Below are 26,367 nucleotides of genomic sequence, written 5' to 3'. Positions count from 1 at the left end.
GCACTGATGTAAAGTGCTTTATGTCTCATTTTTATAACCCATTTTGTCCCAACTGGGGTGCCTTTTTAATTCCCTTTTCTCTACCTAAATTGAGGAATACAGTTTGGAGAGGAATATGTTTAGTTTATTTTGAAATACCCTGCCAAGGGACCTTTTCCTAAATGAGTATTTTCTAATCTTTAATTAGTATCACAAATACTTTTGCTGTCTGCACATTCTTCTAGTGAAAGGTTGTATAGAGCAGTCACTGCATTCTGCATGTCCTGTGGGACTGTGTAAGGAGCTACACACTCCCCTTTCACACAGTGAACAAAAGCTAGATTCTTGCTTTCTTTTATTTATTTCTTTTCCTTGGGTCTGAAATGCTAAAACTATCATGCAATCCTGAGGGCTGAATACTGATGCTCAGACCTTCTTGGGTGGTACCAGAGTAAGGCTTGATGCAGGTCTGTGATTCATCTAACATTTCTTCTTTTGCAATTACATTGCTTTTCTGACCTTTTACATATTTACTTCATAGCATAGATACAGTGTTTACTACTTCTTTGGGGACATAATGAATTGCAATCACAATGTCCTTTCCCCCAAGAAGACTAGAGCATAAATAGTTCAGTTGCCATCAACCAGGAGCACTACACATAGGTAATTCCTTACACATTTTTAGACGTGTATATATTTTTACAGATATATAAGATGTAGAACATTGACAATGTGCCCAGTAACAAGTTGGGTACATGTCTTTGGCGTCAGCCACTTCTATTACACAGCACACAGAGCCAATAGCAGTCTTAGAGTGCAAAAATCTCTACTCATGTACTATTAATGCATATCATTCTTAGCTCATCTGTGACAAGTTATGTTAAAGTTTTGCTAACTAGAACTGCAATCATACCTTTTAATTCACTCTATGCTTTGGAAACGAGACCTGGCTTGCATCTGGGCTGTCCTCAATAGCTGTGCCTGCAGTCTCAGAGCACTGATTTCAGTGAGGTTTATCCATCCTGTAGGAAGAAACCTTAAATATAACCCAGTGTTTAATTTGTCTCGACTTTCCCTGTTGACTTCTCCCAGGCTAAAGCCAGAGTGTAAGCTGACACGAAAGGAGTATGGATAAAATGGGTGCCAGGATTTGACTGTAAACTGCTGCCCAAATTAGCACAATTGTATAGTTACTATTATAATAAATTGCTCAGTGTTGTAAAGAGACCTCCAAAAGTTGAATTGTGAAACTCTCATGGTCTTAAGCACAAGGATCTATTTCTTGCCTTTTCATAATACAGCACTTGACAATGAAAACTTTCATTGCCCTTTCCACCTGCCTGTTCCAGGGTTCATGTAGTTTAGATTTAATTAATTCTCAGATAAAAGGTCTGGTATGTAAGCACCAGCTATGACTGACAGCTGCAGTGATGGTGGCATCCACCTCCTGTTGGGTTTTATTGGTCTAAGCTTTCCTTTCCTTAGTGTGTGGAACCTTGTTCTCCTTTAGGGACAGCAGAAATATGTAATCCAAAACATCCCAACTCCATATCCTTTCTTCATCCAGCACTTATTGCATGAATGCTACTGTAAAAGTACCGTGAGACAGTGCTAAGGGCACAAATGCAGCTCATTATTTGTTCTAGGAATGGGGAATGGAGGAGCAGTGACACTGTGGAGGCATTACAGACAGAAGTATCATGGCATGAGCTGTCAATCCTCTTGCTGCAGGCTTCCCTTTTGCTTTTCATTCAGCTGGGTGCTGCTTTCTGGACATGAGCTCCTACCATGGCAGCAGCCCATGCCCGCTGCTGGCACCATGTCCCCTGCCATCAGCTTCTGTGGCCAATGCCCACTCAGGCTGCTGGGCAGGCAGAAGTCCAGCCTGGAATCAGCCATAGCACTGTGCACCTTTGGGTGTCACCTGCACTAAATGAAATGGCAAGGCCCTTCCATAGCTATCCAGTGCCATCCTTTGTTCTTTAATGCAGTTGACCCAAGAAAACTTGACATTGAGAGCAAGGTTAGCTGGGATTGATGTTGCTGTGGTGCTGTAAAATCTTAAGTGGGGTTTGTAGCTGCTAGTACTCCCCCTCTCCTCCCAGCAAGACAATACCACCCCATTGCACAACCTGTGTGAAGTTACCAGCCCAGCTGTGCAGGGCATTGCCATGCAAGGCTCTGTGCTGGACTGTGCTGCTCACAGTGCCACACCAAGCTGTCAGGGATCTACTCTAGCTGGGCTTGTGCAAAAAGCCCAGCTCTCTGCAGTAAGATTTGAATTCTGGTTTGTAGAGAATATGGAGAAATGTTCTGTCTCAGTCTGCTGTGAAAAATTACTGCTTCCCCAAACGATTAAGGTCTTTAAGAGACAATCAACAAACTGCTTATTTCTCCTGTAAACGGGGAAAACACATCCCTTACTGCTGCAGAGGTTCCTAAATGAGGCACAGCTGGATGGCTGCCAGTAAAGCCTTAGTATAGTAGTTGGCTGGGGAACAAGGATGCCCTGGCAACCACGTGTTTGTTAGTGAGGATGCTGCATAATTTTTAACAAATGGTTGTGAGCTAAGGTTGGGGGTGGGGGTTTGGTGAGGAGGGAGGTCTGCTTCCCAGAGATGTACACAGGAACTGCTGCAGAGAAGGTAAGCACTCTTCATGGAAAGCAGTGCTGGACCAACAGAACCCTAGATGTTTAAGGCTAAAGAGCCTTCATTTTGCAGGTGTACTTAACTCTTTCTTCCATCTGCTTGAAGCTACAAATGTGACAAGGTGCCTCATCATCACAGGACAGATCTAAGAGAAGATTAAAAAGTCTGCTTTTGAAAATAACAAAAATTAAATCTTGCAAAGAAAAAGGGTGAAAAACCTGGGTTATGAACTGTAATTGGTTTGGGCTGCACTGATACATGCTTGATCCCTGCTTTACTTTTGTAGCTTCAGTCTCTTCCTTTGTGTAAGTGTGCATCAGTGCACTACTAGTTAAGGAATAGTTACAATTTTAACATAGATGCTGGTGGTTTTTCTTGCTCTCCTAAAAAAATAGGTCAGGTCACTTCTGGTATACTGAGAAAGAAGGGTAAGTTCTATTTCAGACAATTGCTACATATCATTTGTCCATCTCAGCCTGAAGCAAAGGTCTCCAGGGTAAAGGTTTTCATGCCTTCATAAATCTAAACTTCTGAGGAAGACAATAGTGCACAGACAAGTTTCTCAAATAAATCTGCAGAGTACCATAACAGTTGCAGCTATTAACTGAGGCCTTGCAAGCATGTTCATTAATTCTGTCTACTAATGATAGCCCAAAGCCTACAGCAGCTCTTTATGAGGGCAGGTGTGTTCTGGTGACCTTGCACAAGTATTCAGCTGGTGGTTCTTCTTCCAAAGCTTTGCACAGCAGGAATGCTCCAGTTCTTTGGGCTGGGGAACAAACTCAGGGGCATATTTTATATATGTCACAAAGATGGTGTAAATCTTATTATTTGATAGTATTAGTTAATATTTACAAAGTATTTTAAATTTCCAGAGAAATCATTATGAAGTTGTTGTAGACATTATTATTCCTATTACTGTCAGGAACAATATTGTGTTTTAAAATCTACACAAATGCTAATATCATTTTGTTTCTTAAGAGTACTTATGTGCTTTATAAAATGTCATGTATTGTTCTCTGTGTCCTCTGATCCATGGTAACTTCATAATGATATGAAACATAGACATTTGGGAATTGGTTTTTACTGTCTTTTTATCATACAGGCTTCTATGGAGGATTTGCTAATGGTATATGTGTGTGTTTGAATTAAACCCTTTAATGCTAGGGGAGGAGATCAGTTTGACACGGAATTCAACAGCTGTTGTTTCTTTAAAGAGAAAAGGCCTGCTGGATTTAAGTGTGTTTGAGTATATCTGGTTGACTGAACAGTTTCCTCAAGGAAGTATTCATTCAGTCAATGTCCTGAAGGGTTAAGAAAACAGAAACCCATAGTGTTACTGAGTTGTTGTTATGTACGTTGCCAAGGGAACTGTAGCTGGAATGTTTAAATGCCTTGTTTCTCCCCAAACCCACAGGAGTGGAGCTTGAGTGTCTTGGTGTGCCCTAATCCTCACAATTAGTTTCTGTGTGGTAAGGGGGAACTTATGAGGCTGATCAGACTAAATACTTGTAGTGACACTGGGTAAAATTCCCACCATGCTGGACAGAGTGGCTTCAGCATCATACTCATCACTTAGGAGAATCACAACCAAAAGCAGAAAAGGAAGTATATTTAAAGCCTCCCTTTTTGCTTCTCCCTGAACCCTGTGGATTTCTTTTAGTAATGCATATTATGGAAATTAATGATCTCCAAGGAGATCTCCTTAAGACTTTGGTAAGAGAAATCATGACATTGATTGATCTGGACTCAGATCTTTAGTATCGGTATTGTTTTGTCCCATATGCCATTTAAATTGCTTCACTGGTGTAAAGAGGGAGGAACCTTTGTTGAAAATGACCATTTCAACAGAAGAGGCAAATTTTAGACTTGTTTCCATGTAAATGCCGAGCTCTTGCACTGCAGCAGATCAGTCTGCAAAAAGTCTAGTCAAGCACTCCTTATTGCCAGATAATTATTGTAAAAAAAATACCTAAATGTATCTATAGAGGTCAACGTGCCATAGATATTTCAAGAAGCTGGGAACAACCCTTCCAAAGTCTTCCACTGGGCCATCACTCCCAAATGTTAGGCATATTCTACCATCATGGTTTTTTCATGGGTAGTTGTCAGCACTCAGCTGAGTCAAAACTAGCTGTGCAGCACTCCATCCCTTGTTGAGTCAAACATTTTTCCAAGCACAAACTGACCCACACTTTGACTGATTTATGCATTTCTTGTGGTATGTGGGAGGATTTGTATTCAAGGGAATGTTTTCACTTTTGTGCTTGTACCCTCTCCTATCACCAAACATAAGGTTTTAATACAGTCCAAGATAATTCTGTCTTAATATTCTTTCAACCAAGTCTAGTTGCAATAGGTTTGGAAAATACAGATTACTTTCTCCTTGCAGCTGCCTCTCAAGTGCAAAAGCTCAATGCTTTCCCAAGGTAAATTTTCTGTACACCTGATAATTCTTATTGCCTCCTAAGTAGGACCCACATCTTGAGGTGGAGACATCCTGAGACAGAGGAAGGTCTCCAGCTGGTCAGTGTTGGGGCAGATTACTTTTTATCCACAGAAGTCCTGAAGTCCTGTGTACACATCCTGTTGCGATTTTTCCTTTTTTTTTTTATTTTTTTTTTTTTTGGGGGGGGGTTTGTTTTGTTTTTGTTTTGTTTTTGTTTTTTGTTTTTTGTTTTTTTTTTTAATTTTGTTTTTGTTGTTGTTGTTGTTGTTCTTTTCTCAGTATGAAACCATTGATCTACTAGCCAAGAGGCCTTTCTTTCTGCATCCAGATAAAACAGTGAGCTTAGGATTCATCATGTCCTGGAGTCCTCACCCTACAGTTGTTCACACTGGGAGTCACCTGAACTGCAAAAGATTGAGGAAGACTGGTTCACAGTCAGGTCTTCTACCAGTTGATTTCATAACTTCTTTCAAGATCTTAGATTTATAAAAGTTAGGAAACCAGACACAGTGATAGTAGAATCCTGGGAAGTTCCATCAGTGCTCAGAGGCCAAGTGTCCAATTTCCACTAGGATCAGAATGAGCGTCCAGTGCTAAAGCTTGGGAATGCTGACACCACACATTTCCCAGCTGTGATGAAATCTTATGATTTAAAATAAAAGAACAAAGAAATAAAAGCTGAAGCTTGATCAGTGATTTCTGTGTCTCTTTTGCTCCATGACTTTTGATATTGTGTTGCAAAGAGGTACAACTCACAAGCATTAATTTTTTTTGTTTATTCTATTACCTATTTTTGTGCTTTCTGAAACTCCTGCACAAGTTAATTTGACCAGGCATTTCTGCACAGTTCTGAAAGTTTTGTGTAGGACAGCACTGAGATGCATTGGCAGGAGGCGAATGTGGTTTGCCTACAATCTTGTTGGCTCAGGTTTGCACTTCATCACCCAGATATACCCATGTTTTTATTTAAAACAGTCTCTTAGAAGTCCCTTTAGGTGTTCTCAGGTCTTGTAAACTGAATGCAAAGCAGAAGCTACAATATGAGCGGAGTCCACTATGTAAAAGACAAAGAACCTATTAAGAATCTTATAAAAAGCAATATAACCAAAGCCCTGCACTCCTCAGAAGAGTTAATCCTGCAATGGGTGCTAAACTCCAGAGCCCTAATGACAGGGCACTCCTTACCTCTCTTCCTTTGCCATTTGCAACCATAAAGTGAAGATGAGTAAAAATCTGACTTTTTTCTTTTTTTAGGTGTGGGAAGCTTTTGTTTTGGCAGTGCTTCTTTTTGTCCTTCACAGTTTGTTTTCCTCTTGATTTTTTTGGGCACTTTTTATTTCCTGTCAGAGTGTGGAGGAGAAAGCTGTTCTAGTCTGAAAGTTATGCGCCCCTTACAGTGCCCCTTAGTTACACAGCACAAGGAAAAGAGAAACAGAATCCATGGCACCGTGCAGAAATGCTGCACTATATAGTTTGCCCTGGTTAAACATTTCCAGAAAGGGAATAACACAACACTGTGGAGCTCCTGAATGTCTTTTGGCCCTTGTGCTGCAGAGGTGAAACAGTGCTGGATTTTGGGCAGATTGGTTTTCAGATCTGAGCTGCACAGATCAGAATTATTTCCTTTTCATATTACCACAACACTATCTCCTTCATAGCTGAAATAAGTGGCAACTGGAGCCTTGAAAAGCAATATGCAACAGCTGTGTGAGAATTTAACTTGATATAGCCACATGCCCCCATCTTCAGCCACCTTTTTTGATCTTTCTTCAAACAACTTGTATATCTATGGAATAATGCTGAAAGTCTTGTATGCACACATTTTTTGGTACTATGTAATTCAGTCACTTTTTGCCTTGTCTTCTCCACATGCAGGGAGATGTCAAATTGGAAAAGAAAGAATGGTTATTTACATTTTTCAAAGCCTGGAAGAGGCAAAAGTTGCATTTTTGGATTGAGTTTGGGATGGTCTCACTTTCTCTTCAGCACTTGTAATTCACTTTATCTTGCACTAAAATGTTTTGATGAGGGAACATGAGCACTTAATCTAGTCAGCTTCTTATAGCTGCTGGGGTTTTCTGAACTCTTCCTCAGAGCATACATGGCTAGTGGTGCCTAATGACAGAATGGATCAAACCATTGGACTTAAAAAGCAGCTTATGTGAAATTTGAATGTACACCTCTAGTTTGTGAATCTTGGGTCAGCTGCTTCTTCTTCACTGCTAATATTTGAACCTTGCATATTCCTACATTCCTATCCATATGCTTTAAAGATGCAAGATCAAACCCTTTATCTGTTTATGCTTATACTTGTCCTTAAAGCACTATGTAGACTTTAAAGCTGCAAAGACTGCTCAAAGCTAACTTTGTCTATGAAAGGCTGAGTCCATGCAAAATGCTGGGTGGTCAAGCAAGTTCTGTTTGTGCTCAAAATCAGCTGCAAGTGGGAGACAACAGGATTTTAATAATGTAAACAAGAAAAAAAAGGAGTCTATCCATTAAAAGTGTACTTTGGAATTGCATGGTAGCTGAGACAAGTTTCCACAGCAAATGTACTATTAGCTAACAGAAAAGCTCTTTCTGATTTGTAAATAATACTGTTGTAAACTCTGAATTATGGTTTATCTGCTGTTCTACCTATTAATAACTTTCTGTTATATTCAATTAGTTAGTTATTGGAAAAACACCGAGGCCAGTAGTCGTACAACAAATCAAACCTTTCAGCACTGTCAGATGCTGGGGGCACTGGCACACATCTGCCTTTTCTGCCAACAACAGAACAACAACAACAACAGCCCCAGCAGAACCATGGCCTTTGGTCAGCCCCTGCGTTTTTACACTAGGATTTGTTCAGTTGATATAAAATGGTAACTCAGGCAGTCCAAGTCAACACTACAGGGGGCCTCTATAGGGGAAAATACAGCCCCTAAACAGGCTTCCAGAGTCCACCCCTCAGGTTCCAAGAATGCGGTTTTAACCATCCCTGAGACGAACCCCCCATCAACTTTTACAGAGGCCACCCTCTGCTCACAAAACCTAGTCCCTTCCCTGAAGGCATTCAGGATCCTTTGAAATGGAAAATATATGCTGTACTGAAATAGTTCATACTATAATAAACAACCAGTGCCATCATTCTGCTGGTATTCAGAGCGCAATTAAACCTGAACCTCATGTGAGGACTGCATTTGGGGTGGAAGGTGGTGCTGTGGGGAGGACAGGCAGCTTACCCCAAGAGTCTTTCCTACTGCAGCAGGTTTTACTGCTTGTCCTCCCCACCCCTGCAGTGAACAGCCCCATTCTCCCTCCCCACATTTACACAAGGCACGGGGGCTTGTGGGGGATTATATAACTTATAGGTCAATTTGTTGCTTGGGCAGAAGAATGTGGTATGTTGGCCGAAGCTGTTTGTTTGCTTAAGTTCTCAGAGTTCAATGAGGTCATTTTCTCATCTTCCCTGTGTTTTCTGTATTTTCCACAGACCTGCCAGCCTCAAACAACACCCTCTTTCTTCGCATTAGAAATGGAAACACGTCCTCTGCAGGAATTTTCCACTTAATAGCTCCTGCTTTCCTACCGGGGGCCTCAGTGCACCACCACTGCAATGCTGTATTTCTTTCCACTGCAGTTTGACATTTTGCAGCCAGAAGAACGAACGGCATTCACTCCATCCTGATTTTTGAAAAACGTATCTCTATAGGCCCACAGAACATACCCAGTGCAGCAATCACCAAGGGAAAATGGCAAAGGTATTTAAACATCATTACATGTCACTAAGACGATGACATTGTCTGGTAAAAATGCTCTTTTATACATTTGCTTTTCCTTACTCCCCATTCCTCCCCCCTCCAACCCTTTATAGACACACAAACACAGACACCAAACCTCTGCCCTGATCTCCCACCACCAGCCGCTCTCTTGTTCTACACTCGGTTGTAATTGTTTGCCTTTGTGAATTATTTCCTTTGCATAATATTTGCAAACAGTGTATCAGGTCCTGAACTGTGAGAAGCAGAAATGCACATTGCAGATAATCTGAGCAGTAAACAAGGAGCCTGCTTTAAAATGCACCAAGTGACCTGTCTGAAGGCAGCAATATTTTGGAGATTGTTTACTGCTGAGATGCAGTGATGTTGCTGAAATGCAGCAGCTTTAAGATTGGAGCAAAATGGGATCTCAGACACTCGGTCAAGCACAACCTGTAATTTTTTTATTTACTGTTTGTGTTCTGCTTTTTTTAAAGTTAGAGGTGTATTATAAATTATTAAAAGCTATTTTCTAAAAATCTCTTTTCTGTGTCAATGAAAAAAAAAATTAATTCCTTTACAGGGAGCAAAATGAATGGAAGTAAACATGTTTATTGCTAGAAGGAAGGTTTCCCCTGTCTGCGCAGTGGTAGAGTCTCAGACAGCAAGGTCCCAGTAGGTCAGACTGGCACATTGAATTGCGTATCAAATGAAACTGGTATTCTGGAAAAAGGGTAGAAAGAGGAAGAGGGGTGTTAGTGAGGAGGTTGCTCAGGCCAGGAGGGTGGGCCACTGAAAAACAACAAGTTAAAAAATAGGATTGATGATTTGCAGGACACCTAGGGTATTTCTTTCAGGGGATATTACTTCCACTTTTAACCAGGAACAAGAGCTAGAAGAAAAAAAAGCGGCAGGAGCTGACAGCTTTGTGCTGATCAAAGGGACGGAGCATTGAATGCCTTCTTTTGCTAGCTATTTATTAGAGAGAGAGAAGGGCTCTTTTGCCATTCTACTTAGAGAGAAGGGATTAAAGATCAAAAAAAAAAAAGGAGGGGGACCGGCATGAGTTCTTTGTTCAGAAAATATTTCTCTCTTTTTTTTTTTTTCTTTAATGGTGTGCCGTGCTGTCCAATACAAGACAAAAACACCATTTCTTTTTATAGCATTACTCCTTTTCTCATTGACCAAAATTTCTAGTGATAAACAATTCCAGTAGCTTTTTTTTTTTTTTTTTTTTTTTTTTAATGTAAAGAAGGCCCCCTTTGGGAAACTTAGTTAACTGTCTTTTAGCCTGATTAACCTAGGAAATAAAGTTTAAATGCACTGCTGGGATTCTATTAGAATCATCAGTTCATACAGATAACAGCAAAAGGTGTTAAAATGCACTTCACTGGTGCAAGTGATCTCATGTTGTAAAAATGATTATCCCCAGCAGAACAGGGAAGGATTAAGGGGCCATGTCTACGTCTGGGAAACTCCATAAGTGTTTTATTAGCATTAGTACATGTATTAATCACACAGACACAAAAAAAAGGCCCGTCAGGATGGTAGCAAATGGCACAGTGCATTAAACCTACTCTCTTAAGTCAGTGGAATGTGAGGATCTTTATTCCTAGAGTTGCAATAAAGCTGTTAAGTAGTATGAAAGAAGTTGGGGAAAGCCTCTTGTATGATTGTGGATCATTGTGGATTATCTAAAAAGAGAGACAGCTTCTAAAGTGAGCCACTCCCATTGCAGAGACTTTGAAGAAATGCAGTGTAAATTTAGTGTTCCAGCCTCAAAGCAGTTGAACCACACTGCGGACGCTTGATCGCAGTGACCTGACTGCTCATTTATGTTCTGATTTCTGTTACATAGCTCAAAAAGGAAAAGTCTATCCATGTCCCATGCTTCTGCTCTGCGCTCTGCTCCTTGGTTCAGGTTGCTGCTTCCCAGCACAAGGCAGAGTCAGGCTAAATGGCCATGCAAGCAGGCTGAGGTAACACTGATAAAAGCAAATGCTGTTGACCAGACATGTGAATAATTCAGCAGATGATCACTGTGGGGTTTGAGATGAGCAGCATTTTCCACAGTTTCATTCCATCTCAATTTGCAGCCCCTAAATTTTGTTTCATCTTGATAGCAACCACAAATAAAAAAGAAAGCATTGCCAAATATGTGTTGATTTTACAACTGGGCTTTTTATAAGGCCTATTGCCAGCATTAGGTTAGCAAAACAGAAACATGGTGATGATATTTAAGGTTCTTTTTGATCTCCAACCTTCACCACCACCAAAACAAATCCAAGTCCTTTAGTGGAGATTAGGAATGCAACCCTTGGAGAAAAAATGTTTTTGCTGTAGTCTCCTTTCAGCTGTACTATGTTTGTTGATAATCACCATACTAGAGCAGCAACTAGAAAAGTCTTGATAAAAACTACTTTAGCACCATGATAGATGTGATAGTGAGACATATTATTGACTTCATTGCTAAAAATATTATAGTTATACATGTTGAAATCCTGTCAAGAAGTTGCCTCTTTCATTCCAATATTAAACACTTCGCTTTCAGTGGATATTTGGAATATTGTATATGTCTGTCACCACAGCAGTGACATTTGTTATTTTGCTCATCAAAATGTCACCTGCCTATCAAGATAGCTAAGATAAGTAGGACTGTTGAATCATCATACACAGGCTTTTTTTCTGCCAGCAGATGTATTACATGAGACACTTATATTGATGTAGAGTAGCAAGAGAAGTCAGTTTCCTTGTCTGCAAAGTTAAAAAAAAATTACCATTTGCCTTACAAGGATATTTTAGTAATTCCTTCTTAAGGGGAAAGATGGACTATAAAACCAGTCAGTGCCTAATAATACAGGGCTGTTCTTAGAGTACCTAGAGTTGCAAAGAACTTTGAGGACGAAGGGGACTCTGTGAATATTAAGCATTTTAAGTGCCATAATATTTTGAGCATGCTTAGCTAGCATACTTGGCTGCCCTCAAAGCCTGAAAAAAAACAACTCAGGGCCTAGTAAGCAGCCAGGTGACAAAAGAGATGGGAAATAGGATGCTAGAAAAGTGGAAATCAACTTCTAAACAGGGAAACAAAGAAGAAATGAAAAACCAAGCCCGTAAAAACACAGAGAGGGTTTTAGAAGTGACACCAGTCTGACAAAAGATCAACACTGTTTCAAATATACTGTGTTTCTCCACCCACCCCGAGTAGATCTTAAGTACCCTTCACTGCCTCGGAGTCAGATTTCAAGCCAAAATGTCTGTGTTGCTAGTTTTGCAAGTGCTACCACTAATTGAAACCACATAATGTTGCAGATCTGAAATAAGGCAGGCAGGGCATCCCTGCTGAAAAGCTACCCAGCAGGAGAACCCCTTTGTTCTCTTTTAAAATAAACTAATTCAAGGGAAATGTTGTATAAATCATTGCTTCTAAATGTATACAGAATTTCCTCCCTCCTCACCCCCTCCCCCCCATTTTCCTGATTAGCTATCAAAGGACTTGGCTATTCTTGTAAACTGCAAAAATGGTTTTAATATGCACACATGTCGTTTCTAGGTGTATAAATTTTGCTTTTGCAGGGATTTTACATGGCACATATTGTGATCACCTGTGGGTAGGGTAGTTAATTAGCAGTTCAGGTCCTATTTCATTTAATTTATACTGGAGCAATCTAAACTAGCAGAGTGATCACAGCCACACTCAGTAATTTAACTCCCTCCTTTCAAAGCTGTTTTAGTAATTGTATTTTAGTTGTAAGTTTTCAGAAAGCTTTTACAGTACTTGTTTTCTAGCTGTGTAAGCTCCCTCCCTTCTCAGGTCCCCTCAGTCCTGGCTTTTGTCCTTCTGGGTACTGTTGGCTGCATTCCATTAAGAAATTAGAAAGGATGCAGCTGTCATTATTTTGTCAATCGTAAAATCTAAGACATGGAAAAAGTCTTAGGAAGGCAGGGGAGTCATGTAACTTCTATTGAGAAAACAGATTATTCCTCAATACTTTCAACAGTATTTTCACTTGACCTAAAAGAAAAACTTTTATGTGGTGGACTTTTATGATCCAGGCTTGGATTTCCCAGTGGATCACTGAGATATGTGCACATAAACGTCACTTTATACTCGGTTTGAAAATTCACAAAGGCCACTCTCAGCACTTCTTGGGGAAGAACTCATTATATCATTTAATTCTGAACTTCATCATCATTAAAAGTTTTGAATCTATAGCAATAATTTACCTATATACATTAACACCAGTGGCATAGACAATATGCCTGCAGCCCAGACCAAATCAAAACATGTTTCTTGTCACAGTGATTGGAAAAACAATAGCATGTAACTGGTAATGTGCATGTAAGTTGTTCACTTGTAGCTTGGCAATGAAGGCCTTGCTCCCTGTGTGCCCTTTTAAAATTGATCCTATTTACAGTGACTTTGAGGTTTAGAAAGACTTTCAAGGATGGAAAGATTTGAAAAAATCCTGCTTTTGTTTTTCTCTCTGAATAGATACAGGAAAAATAATTTCACTGTAATGTCAAGATTCCACAAAAATACCATGCAATTTTGCCATTGGAATTTTGATTGCAAAGTAGCAGACAATAGGTTAGTGCTTGCTTGTCACTACTTTAAGAGAGCTGGCCTTTACTGATGCTGCTAGTATTTCCAGTCAACTATATTCTCATCAGACATGCATTACAATTTAAAATGAAATAACTTCATAAATTCCTATGAGTTTCTGTATGACTGCTACAGATTATAGACTGAAGATCAAACTTTTTACATCTGTTCGTGCTGGAAAATATTTTTGTGTGTGTGTTTTCTTGGCAAAAAATTCTTATTTAAGTATGTCAAATAATTTGGTACTTATGAAAAATTCCTTCCTGACCAGTGTTCATCTTGTTTGTGTGTATGGAAGCACAAATCTCAACAGTTACATCACTTTTAACTTAAACAGCTGGTGGCAGTCTAATTATTTATTTTCTTGAGTCCATGGCCTTTGAAGACACAGATTTCCAGTCACTGGTTAGTTTCCAAGTAGTGAGAAACCTTTTGTAAAATATGGCACTTCCAGAGGAGGACGGAGGGCTTTTCTTTAGAATAAGAAAAGTGTCTGTGTATTGTGTTTGAAGAGACAATGTATGATTAATGATTCTCTATTCACTGGAAAACAGCAACTCTTATTAAGTAAAATGGGAGTGCATCAGAGTAAAATGCAGCCTGACTGAAAAAATGAACTGAGCCTAGGAAATCCAAACATCAACCTATTTTTCTGGCAGTGAAAAACAAAGTGCAGATGTATTAAGCTTAAATTTCCAGTGAAGAAGCTAGATATATTTTGTTGCTTTCTTTCCACCATATAGATTGGTCCTGAACTCTGCCAAGGGTTGCATGTTTCTTGTCTAGGCTAATGAGTAAGATATCAAAATACAAGATTTATGACAGCAGTCAAGGAATTAATGAGCAGAGTTCTGAGGGCTGAGGAACCCTTTGTAAATCCCCAAAATAGAGAGAAATCTCTGCTTGAATCATCTTCTGTTGTGAGTTGGTATGGCATCTGCTGCTCCAAGTCTAAAAGTGGAATGAATAGACAAAGAGTTTCAGATGTACAAGCTATGCTTAATCACCAAATAATAACAAATAGGAACTCCCAACAGCCCTCTGTGAGAGCTGTTGTTCAAATTAGCTACACATTCAAGTTTTAGAGCAACAATTTCCTCACTTCTATTTATGGGAAAACTGTAGTATATATACCAGCCAGAGAATTTCAGTATCACATGACATGGATGATTTCCTAATTGACTCACTCTCTATATTGCTTCATGCATGGTCTTTAGGAGCTTTTTTTTTTTTTTCAATGAAGCTCACTGTAAAGCTCCTCTCAAGAGCACTTCCTGGCCATCTTTTGGATGTGAAGAACAAAAAAATTGTCAGGCATTTCATGGTACCTACGAGAAATGTTTTGTTTGTGAGCCTTTGTATATTAGTCCTGGCTATATCTCTTTGCTTCCTGTGTTTTCATGTCAAACTGTGTCAGATGACACAGAGAAGTTTGATTTCTATTTTCATACTGAAATTATCCCACTAGACATAGGCAAGTTATGAGTGTTATCAGAGGCTGATAAGTGTGCTTAGTGGGTAAGCTGAATAGAGAAGTCAAGTTGTGGTTAATAATAATTCACATAAAACTCAGACAATGAGAACTCTTGTCTGAGTGGGAGAGTAGGGAAATCTTGGCCATAGAGTATATCATTGTATCCCTGGCTATTTTTCCTTTCATTCTTTCCTTCCTCACCAAAACTCCCTCTTTTTAAAACTCAAAGAGTAGCAATCCAAATTTTACTTTTCTTCTGCTCCTTAATGTGCCTATTTCTCATTCAGGCAGCCATAAAATACTGCACTTTTCTGCATAAAGGATGAAGTGTTTTAGGAGTAGATTTCAAAAGTATTACACATAAATAATACAGTTAGGATCACAGCAGAATTTTTCAAAGGTAGAAGCAGAAGTGGGAATCATGTACCATTTTGTTTTTTAGTTGCTGACAAAATTAAAAAGAAGCAAAACAAAAAAAAGTCCTACTCTATTTCCTTTTGATGGTCACTGGTCCAAGACCCACTTACAGAGGAGCAGGGCTGAATAATTTAGGTTAAGAGAAAACTAGAAGAGCAATTGGAAATAGCAGAACTTCTTTTAGTAATTTAAAAATATTGGGCCCATTAGAGTTTGTGTGATGTTCTGCAAAACAAGATGTGTATCCTGTGCCTTGTGGCAGAACTCCCTCCACCACAGCTCCACAAGAGTGTATCTGAGGCCCTTAGATTGCATTTTGCTCATGACACATTTACATTCTGGGTACTAATGAAAATACAGCAATGCCCCAAAAAACTCACACCAACAGCAGCTAATCTATTCATTCAAATAATGTTGAGTTGCTGTCTGAACTACTTCTGCCAGATGGTTTAACACCATTCTGTGGATCTCTCTTGGTGAATCCAATCTATCTTGGGTGAAGCTCTGCCTTAGTCAATGTCACAAAGAGCATTTGCACATTTGCCCAATGTGTGGAGCAACTGGGTGCCTGGCTGCTTATCAGCTTCAATACTGGTATGTAGTCAGCTATTTAATACAAAGCCCTGGCCAGACATCCTGCCACTCAGAACCACCCATAACGTGGTGTTAAAAGTTTCTCCAAAAAGTGGAAGGCTTAAAGAAAGTTTTATTACAACATAAGAGAGGATACTCCTGTATTTTTCATTGCTAAAAAGAACTTTTTTCCCAATTTCTTGCGTGTATAGATCATGCCTCTGCATTTCCACTACTTGGATTTAAACAAACACAAAAATAATACAAATTATTGTCTAAAAGGGAAAGAACATGCTTTTTGAAGACTGAGTAAAAACAAATGTCAGTTTTGGGTTGACTGAAACATTTCATTCCACCCAAAACCAATTGTTCACACAAGGCTAAATAAAAGGTGCTAGAACTAAGCCATAAAAACTGTTGCCAGAAACAGAGCTGCATGTGAGTTAGTGCTCTGAGTCTGCCTGCCTAGCTGTGGTTCAGTCACTAGAGAAGAAATATGTATATTTTCAATTGACAGAGAGTAAATAACTTCCTTCCTTCCCCACCTTCACTGCAGGTGGCTTCTTCATCATACACTGTCCCACCCTCTCTCCCTGCTTTGTGCCACAATTAGCACATATTTTCAAAATAAAAATAAGCCTCTCCCTTTGTCCTCCCAGCTGTGCTTCCCACCCAGATTCCCATTATGAATCAAGACAAGTACATGTGTTTAAAATAACAAAAAATATGTCTTTCTTCTCTCCCCAGGCTTGCTGTCTTTTTCTACCCATCACCTCAGCTTCACTGAAATATTTCCTGGAGGGCTCCAGAGTTTGACCAGCATTGCCCAGCAAGACTGGGCAATAAAGTCAGGAGTCTCTGTCACACTTGTTTAAGACAGGCACCAAAGGGCAAGGCAAGCTGGATGGAGACTCAAAGACCAGAGGGGTGAAAGCTTTACTTATCTCTGTGATTCCCCAGGGGTTACACTGCAGAGCTGAGCTCACTGACAAACAGGCCCTGCCTGAAGATCTCTCAGTTTGGGCATTAGCCAGTGTGTAGAGCATGTAAGTACAGAGGGATGGGAGAATATCCTAGCTGGGCAGGTTCACATATATTCTGCTAGTTGGATAAAAAATAGGTGTCAAGGAAACTTATCCATGCAGGACTCCCTCCACTGTTCTGGCAAAAAATAAGAGGCTTTCTGTGGGTTGACATGACATGTCCAGCAGCTCTTCTCTGAGATGGAAGCATGTAGGTTGGTTGGAAATGCCATATTTTTACCATGATGAGGATAGTCACATTCAACATAGTTCTCCATGCCTCAGTTCCTCTGGAGCACAATTGCATAAACACCTATTAAATATCTTAAAACATTCCAGAACAAGCATATTTCTATTTAAAGATTGTCAATAAAAATGCTCTAGATATTTGAATAATGTATGGTTTCTCAGAGAAATTTTTATGCTGTTTTTGTTCAGTGTTGCATGTTTTCCAAGCCAAGCACTAAGGTACCACCTCTTGGAAATCCAATCCATATTTTTTCAAACCAAATACTAATTCATGCTTCTCAGCCTTCAACACCTGAGCTTCCCTTCAGCCCTCAGCTCACTGCTCAGTGTAACAAACGGAAACTGAGTTTCCATCCTTAGGTCCCTGTGTTCTAGTGTAGCTCTGCTACAGATGAATAACATTAGATACAAGTTTGTTCCAAGGTCCAGAACTGGCATTGCCTGGACACTTCCCTGCAGAATTTTTCCCACAATGAAAACCAATGAGGATGTTCTCATTTTGAGTCACTTGCAAGAAGCTGCAAGGGTCCTGGTTGCTTTAAATAAGCTTGGCAGACTAATGCAGAAAGTTATTTTTTGCCCGCCTAAGCCCTAGGATTGCATTCACAAATAAGAGGTCATGGACATTTGCTCAGTTTTCTGCTGGCTGAAAGGCATATTTTGTACAAAATTGTTAGAGTTTCACATTCTACAGTTGTCTTTTCCCAATATCTTACATCCATACACAGGATTTCAGGCCTGGCTGATGAACTTTCCAAAACTCCAAGTGTGAGCCCTGCTGGCAGAGCAGAGCAGGTCCTGAACCCTGCCACTCTCTCTGAGCCCTCAGGGTGGGTGGCCAAAGCAAGGGCCAGCTAACAGCCACCATGCACATGCCAAAATTGAACCCTTAGCACATGGAATGGGCACCTGCAGGTGCATCAGCTTTTTCTTTTTCAAAAAACACAATCTAGCTCAAAGTAATTTTCTGTCACCAGGAAATATTCAGTTCAATTCTTACTGTTAATTACAAATATTCATAAAGGCTTTATCCAGCAAGTCAGAGGAGACATTTAAAGGACATCTCCTAGTACGTATATCACTATTGCATTGCCTGTTTTCATTGCTCTGTGAGCAATTCATTCAGGCTTCTAAAGGCTGAAGAGGCCAGGACAATAGGCTTGCCATAGGTAGGCACCACCTCTGTATGCTGAACAATCCATGACTCGTTTCCCAGTTTTCCATTATGGGATCTCACATCCAGCCCACCAGCTTTGAAGATTCTGCATCTACCAAAGAGTTCATATGGAAAAGGACACTTTTGATCCTCAAAAAAAGAACAATGGATGATGTTTCTGCTACAGAACATTTCTTCCCTATGCTGATTCAGGCTCTAGGCTTCAGGCTCCATTTGAGAATGTAGTTGTTCCCTCGAGGGCTTAGCCTCCTTCTCCAGCAGCCTTTGATGGAGAACAGCACACAGGTGTTTCCCCTGGCAGAGGAAACCTGGCACGGGCCATGGCCAGTTTCAGAGCCAACTACTAGGGATGAAATACAGCCTCTTATCTTCTCTCATTAACAGAGGCCAGAACAGGTCTTCAACCCACAGCTGTTTACTGTCTTCTTTCCCAATACGAGTTAAAACCTGAATTTGCTCTTCCCAAAGCAGGCTGACTCCCCATGGGTGTCCCTCCCTGGAGGATGAGTTGTCTCTGTGAGGATTGCCCTCCTTCCTGCTCCTGTGCTCCCTGCCCTGCACATCCTCAGCTTGGAGCCAGTGCTCAGCAGCCAAATGGCCACTGCTGCAGGGGGGCGGTTTGGCAAGTGGCACCTGGCCAGCACATGGGAGGTAAGATGGGCTTGGATGCAGAAGGGGAAGGGGTTTTAGCTGTCTGTGGCAGTACAGGAACCATATGCTGAGGGTCAACCCTGAACAGCCTGGGTGGTTTGGAGCAAGGCAGTTAATAGATCCTTGACTGCAGCCAAAATTCTGTGCTATTTGTACCAGAGTCAAACAGGCCTTGGTCTCCCACAGCTCCTTTGGAAGGAAACTCTGTCCTGACCCTCCTAGGTAAGGTACAAGGTGATGCCTTTAAAGCAGAATGAGCATCTGCCCAAACTATCTTCACTCTGATGTTGATGCTGTGAAGAACCTTTGGTGGTAGGAGTGACCCATGGAAGGGCAGGATAAAGGATAGTAGGATTCCAAGTGCTTGGTTGGGTGTGCTGGGAGCAGGAAACTGAAAGTCTTCTGCCTTTCATGCTATCAGGCATGTCAGTGTGCAAAGACTGCAGTAAATGTTTTGATAGTCCTGTAGACATGAGGCATGAACTGCACCAAAGGAGCACAAGGAAAACCACACCTTGTTTATGCCATATTTATGCCTGGTGAATACACTTGTCAGAAAAGACACTTTTTTTCTATTTTTTTGCTTATGAGTAGGGTTTGCCTGCACAAAACTAATTCTAGGCAGAGGTTGTACCTTGGGAAGATAGAGGGTAATAGGTTTTTTTATGCTTGGTTATTAATTTATTGTGTGAGCAATGCTCGAAACATGTTAAATGCTGCACAAGCATGGCCAGGGAAAAAAAAATTAAAAAGTAAATCGAATCATTTACAGAGAACAGGATGGTGCAGAATTTCTGCTGGGGTAATCAGGCAGGGGAGAAAGTATTAATATCTCTGCATTATTAAGCTTTGGTGTGCTTGTCATAACCTTCCACTAGCTTTTGCATTCATTGACTAAAACCTGGCTACCAGATGGCATTATTTGGCTTTGCCTGTGCTTCTGAGACACCCTAGTATCATCCTGTATTCTATCCAGAGCCCCTTGGTGTGTTGTTATACAGTAAGAAGAGTGAGTCTGGCACCTTTCATTAGCAAACCATGCAATAAATAGTATGAGATCCCCAGGAACAAGCTGGTGCTGTTTTAATGCTCGTTTAAGTCTAGTGTTTTTCTGGCCAGTCTTGTCTGGATTTTAATTTATATCATAATTTCATACTTCTATTTTTCCTTCTAAAAACATCAGGAAAAGGAGGCTTTAATCAATTAATTAATTTCCCATTCATTCTCTGTGTTTATAATTCTAATATCAGTTTTGATTGGAGTTAACCCCTAAATTTACCTCTATAAATAAAAAGTAAATTGGCCCAAATATATTTCTCATCATCTTCCAAGTATTTATTTCCTACAGTGATTTTTGTTATTCTGACTCACTCCAGTGATGCCTATCAAAATTTTTGGCTTTTAACACACATTTTATGAAATTATTTCTGAAAAAATTTTCCTCCCATTAAGTCTCTATGAAGCAACTCATGATGTTAAGAAGTTACAGCATTTCATAATCAGTTGACTAATCATCCTCACATATTACTGATAGCTAAATTTTACTTCTATTAATATTTTGCTTATAGTTTCTATTCTATGAAGTTTGTGGCAACTGTTGGTAGCATTGAGTGCTGCTGTGAGATGTGAGTCTTTAATCTCCCAACTTGCTAAAATGCCTGTGGTGGCTACCTCCAGCCTTAGGCACTGTAGAACTGTGTTTCATAGTTTACAGAGGTTTTGGGTTCTATATTTTTTCAAATCAGTTCTGGAGAAAAATCACATTAAAAGTTCCAAAATTCTTTTAAAACAGGCACCTAGCAAGCCCTTAACTATGAGGTTTTATCTGTCATGACTGAGATAAAAATCCCTACTTGCAAAAAGGTGTTTGGCCCTTCAGCCTCAGGTCTCCTAAGGAAACCAATACAGATCCTGTAAGGTATTTGGCTCAGTATGGGATTAACTGAAGGATGCCTTTATTTTCTTGAACTTCTGGCTGTGGACATGTAGATAAACCCTGGGATCTGTGGCCTTTCCTGTTCCTCCACACAAAACTAATTCCTTTGAAGTCAGACTGTGACTTTTTCAAACATTGGCTGCACTGACAGGGTGTGTACATGGGGCATGGGCTCTGAATTAGGAAAACCCCTCAGTAGGATTCAATTAAGATTACATTTCTTGTTAGGATCTAACTGTAAAGGTACAGAAGGAAAATTTGTGGTCGCTTGCCTTTATAAATAATGAAGGAGAACCTTGACATCCTGCTGCCATGAGTTATGTTGTGTAGTAAACCTCTTCTGATAGGCCTGGTGCAAACTGCAGAGTCAGTGCCCTTGCACACACATTCACCTCTGAGCTGAATTCCATTTTCTGTATCTAAAGCTCAAGCACCTCCAAGTATGTTTACAAAATTTTAGGACTCCACAATTCCCTTAGCCAGTGCCTCCAAGTAATGGCTTTTGTTCTGTCAAGCATGAAAGGTCTTGCAGTTAAATTGTACATAGAAATCTGAAGACGAAACAGTGAATATCGTGAGTATCCACAGCCATTCATTCACTGTATTTCCATAATGGAATTGCTTGCCCATGTGGTTAAATAACATATCTAAGCAAAATGCATCTCTGCAGGAGCAACATTCTATTAAAATCATGTTTGTCACCTACTTTTGGATTCCTCTAGTGATTTTACAGTGAAGTGACATGAAGAATAGGAACAAACATTTTTAGTTTGGTGACTTGTTCTCAGTATTTCTGTAGGTCTGGGTTCTACTACAAAGATATCATCTGTGCTTGAGCATTTGCTTCTTTTTGTCTCTTTGTAACCCAAAGTGGAACATAGGACAAAGGTAAACATCCTCCTGACACAGAGCACAGTACAAAGCCATTTCTTGTAAGAAGGAATCACAGATGCTTTCTATTTTTTTTTCCTCTCATCAGATTGTTTAATATCATCTTTTCTTTATGAATCAGAATTGTCAGTGTTAGAGGAGACCTTTAAGATCACAAAGAAAAACTATCAATCCAGCATTATTGCTTTAAGCCCCCAAACCACATTACCCAGCATTAGACACCTCTCAAGCACCTCTGGGGATGGAAACTCTGGATGGCAACAACAGGGTCTGGTGGGAAGACTGGCATCCGCCATGGAAATTAGGAGGAACATTTTCATGGAGATCAGCAAGGCCAAGTGCAAGGTCCTGCACAAAATCCTGCATGTGGGTTGAGGCAATCCCAAGCACAAATACAGGCTGGGAAGAAGAGAATGGATTGGGAACAACACTGAGGAGGAATTTGGGTGTTGGTTGACAAGAAGCTTGTCATGGGCCAGCAATGTGCACTAGCAGCCCAGAGAGCCAGAAGTGTCCTGGGCTGCATCCAAAGGGGTGAGGGCAGCAGGTGAAGGGAGGGGATTCTGCCCTTCTGTTTTACACTGGTGAGACCCATCTGGAGTTCTGCATGCAGCTCTGGAGCCTTCAGTACAAAAAGGACACGGACCTGCTGGAGCAAGCCCAGAGGAAAATCACCAAGATGATCAAGTGACTGGAGCTCCTTTCCTATGAAGACAGGCTGAGAGAACTGGGAATGTTCAGCATGGAGAAGAAAAAGCTCTGGGGAGACCCTATAGCACCTAAAGGGGCCTACAAAAAAGCTGGAGAGGGACTTTTCCTGAGAGTATGCAGGAATTAGACAAGGAGAAAGGGCTTTAAATTGAAAGAGGGTAGATTTAGATCAGCTCTAAGGAAGAAATTCTTTACTGTGAGGGTGGTGAGGCACTGGAACAGATTGCACAGAGTTGTGGATGCCTCATCCCTGGAAGTGTTCAAGACCGGATTGGATACGCCCCTGAGCAACCAGGTCTAGCAGAAGGTGTCCATAGTCATGGAAGGGGGGTTGGAAGAAGATGATCTTTAAGGTTCCTTCTAACCCAAACCATTCTATAAGTCTATTTCTTGTGTCTAAAGACTCTGCACTGGAGAAGTGGATTCTGGTTGCACTATTCTCTGTGCAAGAGATGATAGGTTTACATTTGTTTTTAGGGTTTGTGAGTGATTATCCATCTTCTAGGATCCCTCAGGAAACCATCAGAGTTGCATTAACTGGATTCTCCAGTGACCTTAGTAAAAACCTGATGAGACATTTCTGCTGTTGGTGAATGTCAATAACAGAAGCAGAGAGAAAGAAAACTGTGTGGTCAGGCCCTGAGCTGAACCCCAGATGTGCTAAAAACTTCAGTGCAACAGCCCTCACACTTTGCTTCTCTTTAGAAGTCCCTGTGACATCGCCTTTTAGTCCCCTGACTTAATTTACAGTGGGTAGTGTCTCTCATTGTGCTGTCTTTGCAACACAGCTCTCCTTAGAGATGCAAAAGCTTGCTTTGCTGAAGACATTTATACAAACTCCTCATTTAGAGCTAAGGGCTAAGAACATTTTCTTTTGGTGAACTTAATGAAGGCTTTACCACTGATGTCAATGAAGCCAAGTTCCCACTTCTTTTTCAAGCAAGACTAACATGAGGTCAGGTGACTGGTGGAAATTATGCAAGAATTATAACTCCCAGGACAGAAAAACAGTAAGGTGTCATGTAAATCTTTGGTGTAACAGGATCAATGAGTGTCAATGCAGTTTTATGAGTATACATTTATTTATATGTGTCTCTCCTTTGAGGCAGAGCTTACATGTCCTTGGGAAATGCTGCAAAGCTCCCACACCTCGTTATATAGGTGTATGTAAATATGTCATGCACCGTAAATATACTCATAAAGTTTTATTTTTGAAGTTGCCTTTTCAACCTCTTCTAATGTTAGCTCTGAGCAAACAGGCAAACAAAAGCCTCATAACCACACAGGAAGAAACAAGCTGTGAGTAGTATTTAAGTCACCTGTCCAGGAAATTGCTTTGGGCCCATGAGATGTGCCAGCAATGGAAAGGTCTGAATGAAGATGCTGGCAAATGGGAATAGAGAGTCTATCCTAGCACAGGAACAGCTGTGTTCATATATTGACCGTTTTACTCCTCTGTCAGAGTCCTGAGACTGCTGCTTGGGTTGGAAGTGGCAGAGAGCAGCTGTGCAGATCCTTTCAGCAAGCTGACCTGGGGATGAGGGCCTGAGCAGCCATTTGTGCTGCAGGGGTGATTAGGGGGCCTCTGATGAAGTGGAAGGAACAAAGTGTGCTCAGCTTTTGGAGCAGAAAATACGATGGAAGAAGAAGCTGGAGGAGGACTCTTGTTCCAACAGCTCTGGTGGTATCACAAAGCCAGCAGCACCCAGATGCAGAGACTCCACACAGTGCCAGGAATCTGCAGAAGCAAGACATTCAGGTGTGTGGCAGGGAGAGCTCACATTCAGGCAGCAAACAGGAGAGAAGTCCAGGAACATTCTGAGTTCTGAGAAAGCTCTAAACTAATTTCTCTTCTGGTGAGGAGTGGCATGTGCTAGCATACACCAGGATGAATGAATAGGTTCACTTTCCCGGCTAATTTCTCCTGAAAAGAATCCTGGACTGCCTTAAGTGGCAGGATGATATAATCATCCATGGTATGATAACTTTCAGTAAAAATTGATGAATAAATCAGAGAGAGCACACTTTGCAAATAGATCACCAAATATCAGAAGTCCTCCCCAATAAACAAACCATCCCCAGTGCTGAAGTAAAAGAAATGGTTAAGTGCATTTCATTAGATCAGTCTCCACTCTCAAAGCATAAACATTTCTGAAAAAGTACAAATTCAACAAGTTTATAATGTGAATATTCCTATGGTGCAGATCACTTCCAAACAGAGACACAAAAGGGAAAAAACAGACTCAAAAAAATGTGATCCCCTCCGTCCTCCTCCTATATTTATATAGACAAATCCAGCACTCCTGTTTTGTGATATTTTCTGAAGATCATATTTTGTGTGTTCTGGGGCGGAACAAAATGAATTTGAGATCTCTAAAGTTATCATAGAATGGAATTGTTTCTAGGGCCAATTATTTAAACAGACTTGAACTTATAAGACATGTCTTTAGAAATGAGAGATTTAAAGAAAGAAAAGGGCATAGGAGCTGAGAAATCTGACTCTATGTTTAATTCAGGGGAAAAAAAGGTAATCTCTCTGATTCCAAATACAGTAGTGTCTTAAGGACAAAACATAAGACCTTTGGAGTGGAATAACCTCAAACAAGTGAGGACACACCCAGAAAGCATCTAATAATATCATAGCAGAGAGATGGATTATTTGCTTTAAAGTTGCCTTTATCTCTTTCCAAATAACCTTGCAGATACATAGCCCAGCCCAGGAACTTTGCAAGCATTAACACTTGTAAATAGCTGATAAGTTCTGCAAGAGACAATGTCTCTCCTAGCCCAGCAGTAAACAAAGATCAGAATTTGTCTGATTGTTAGAGTTTGGCTGTGTAATGCTGAAAGCCAGAGATTTTTTATTAAAAAAAATAAGATGGTCGCTTTTAAACATTTTTGTACTTAAGAAAATAACTTGCATGCTGTTTCTGCACCTCATGAAATCATTATTTCTGGAGGAGCTATCATCACCTAGCTCACCAGCTGGCCAGACTTTCAGTATTGGCTCCCCTTTAAAACAAGACATCAAAATCAGTGAAGAAAGTTGCAATGATTGCTGCTAGAATTTCCCAGTTTAAAAACAAAGAATTAATCAGAATGCAGAGTTCTACAAAACAGAGTAGGACAGAAGACAGGCTGGCTGCCTTTCTTTCAATGCTTATCCTGAAGCCTCTATATCAGCTAGAGAAGCTGCAAACCCTTTGGGAGCCAGGATGTCTCTTGCTAATGTCTGTAAAGTCCTTGTCACATTTTCAGCCCTGTGTTACAATTAAAGCCAAGTTGTAGATTCTAATGCTGTACAGAAAATGAAATGTGTATTAAAAGGAGCAGTGTTGTGCAGCTCAAGCACAGTGTGTATCTACTTCATCCCACTGAGACATTGTGTCCTTGTGCCTTGTTTGTACAGCATACAAAAACCCTGATTTGCAGGTGAGCAGTCGTTGCAACTGCCCACATTGCAAAGGAAAGCATTTACTGAATATTCTTCAGAGGAAACAAACAGGGAGGCCCTAAAAACATGTTGTACTCTAATAAGAGATAAAGATATGCAGTATGAATTTATTTTTGTTAACAGTCAGAGAAATAATGCCGGTTATTTTAACTTGCCCTTGGAGTTAGTGCTCTGAAGGAATGTGCTAAATGCTATGCATTTCTCATGTGCCTATTTGAATATGAAGATTCAACAGCATGAGACTACATCTGTTCCAAAAAAAAGAGATCAGTGCCTGGCATCTTGGTGTGTGCTGTGTACAATTCATTTGATTCCTTGCAATGCAGCTAAGATCTACATTTTTAATATTGGCTAGCAGTGCCTCCAGTTTTGGGTTGTTAGCCT

General features: G+C 40.4%; 1 long non-coding RNA gene across 4 annotated transcripts in view; it reads right to left on the bottom strand.

Moving 5' to 3' along the window:
- LOC130256702 (uncharacterized) overlaps positions 1 to 26,367 on the bottom strand; it is a 177,143-nt gene that overhangs the window by 91,098 nt on the left and 59,678 nt on the right. For 3 of the 4 annotated variants that reach the window (XR_008841168.1, XR_008841167.1, XR_008841169.1), the window contains one exon: positions 893 to 1,001. The exons of the other annotated variant lie outside the window; for it this stretch is intronic. This is a non-coding gene — a long non-coding RNA (uncharacterized LOC130256702). The remainder of the gene's footprint in view (positions 1 to 892; positions 1,002 to 26,367) is intronic. 4 annotated transcript variants of the gene reach the window in all.

The sequence above is a fragment of the Oenanthe melanoleuca genome, chromosome 9, assembly GCF_029582105.1.
Source record: "Oenanthe melanoleuca isolate GR-GAL-2019-014 chromosome 9, OMel1.0, whole genome shotgun sequence".
NCBI lineage: Eukaryota > Metazoa > Chordata > Aves > Passeriformes > Muscicapidae > Oenanthe > Oenanthe melanoleuca.
The sequence above is the reverse complement of the archived record's forward strand: the minus strand, read 5'-3'. Positions and strand labels throughout refer to the sequence as shown.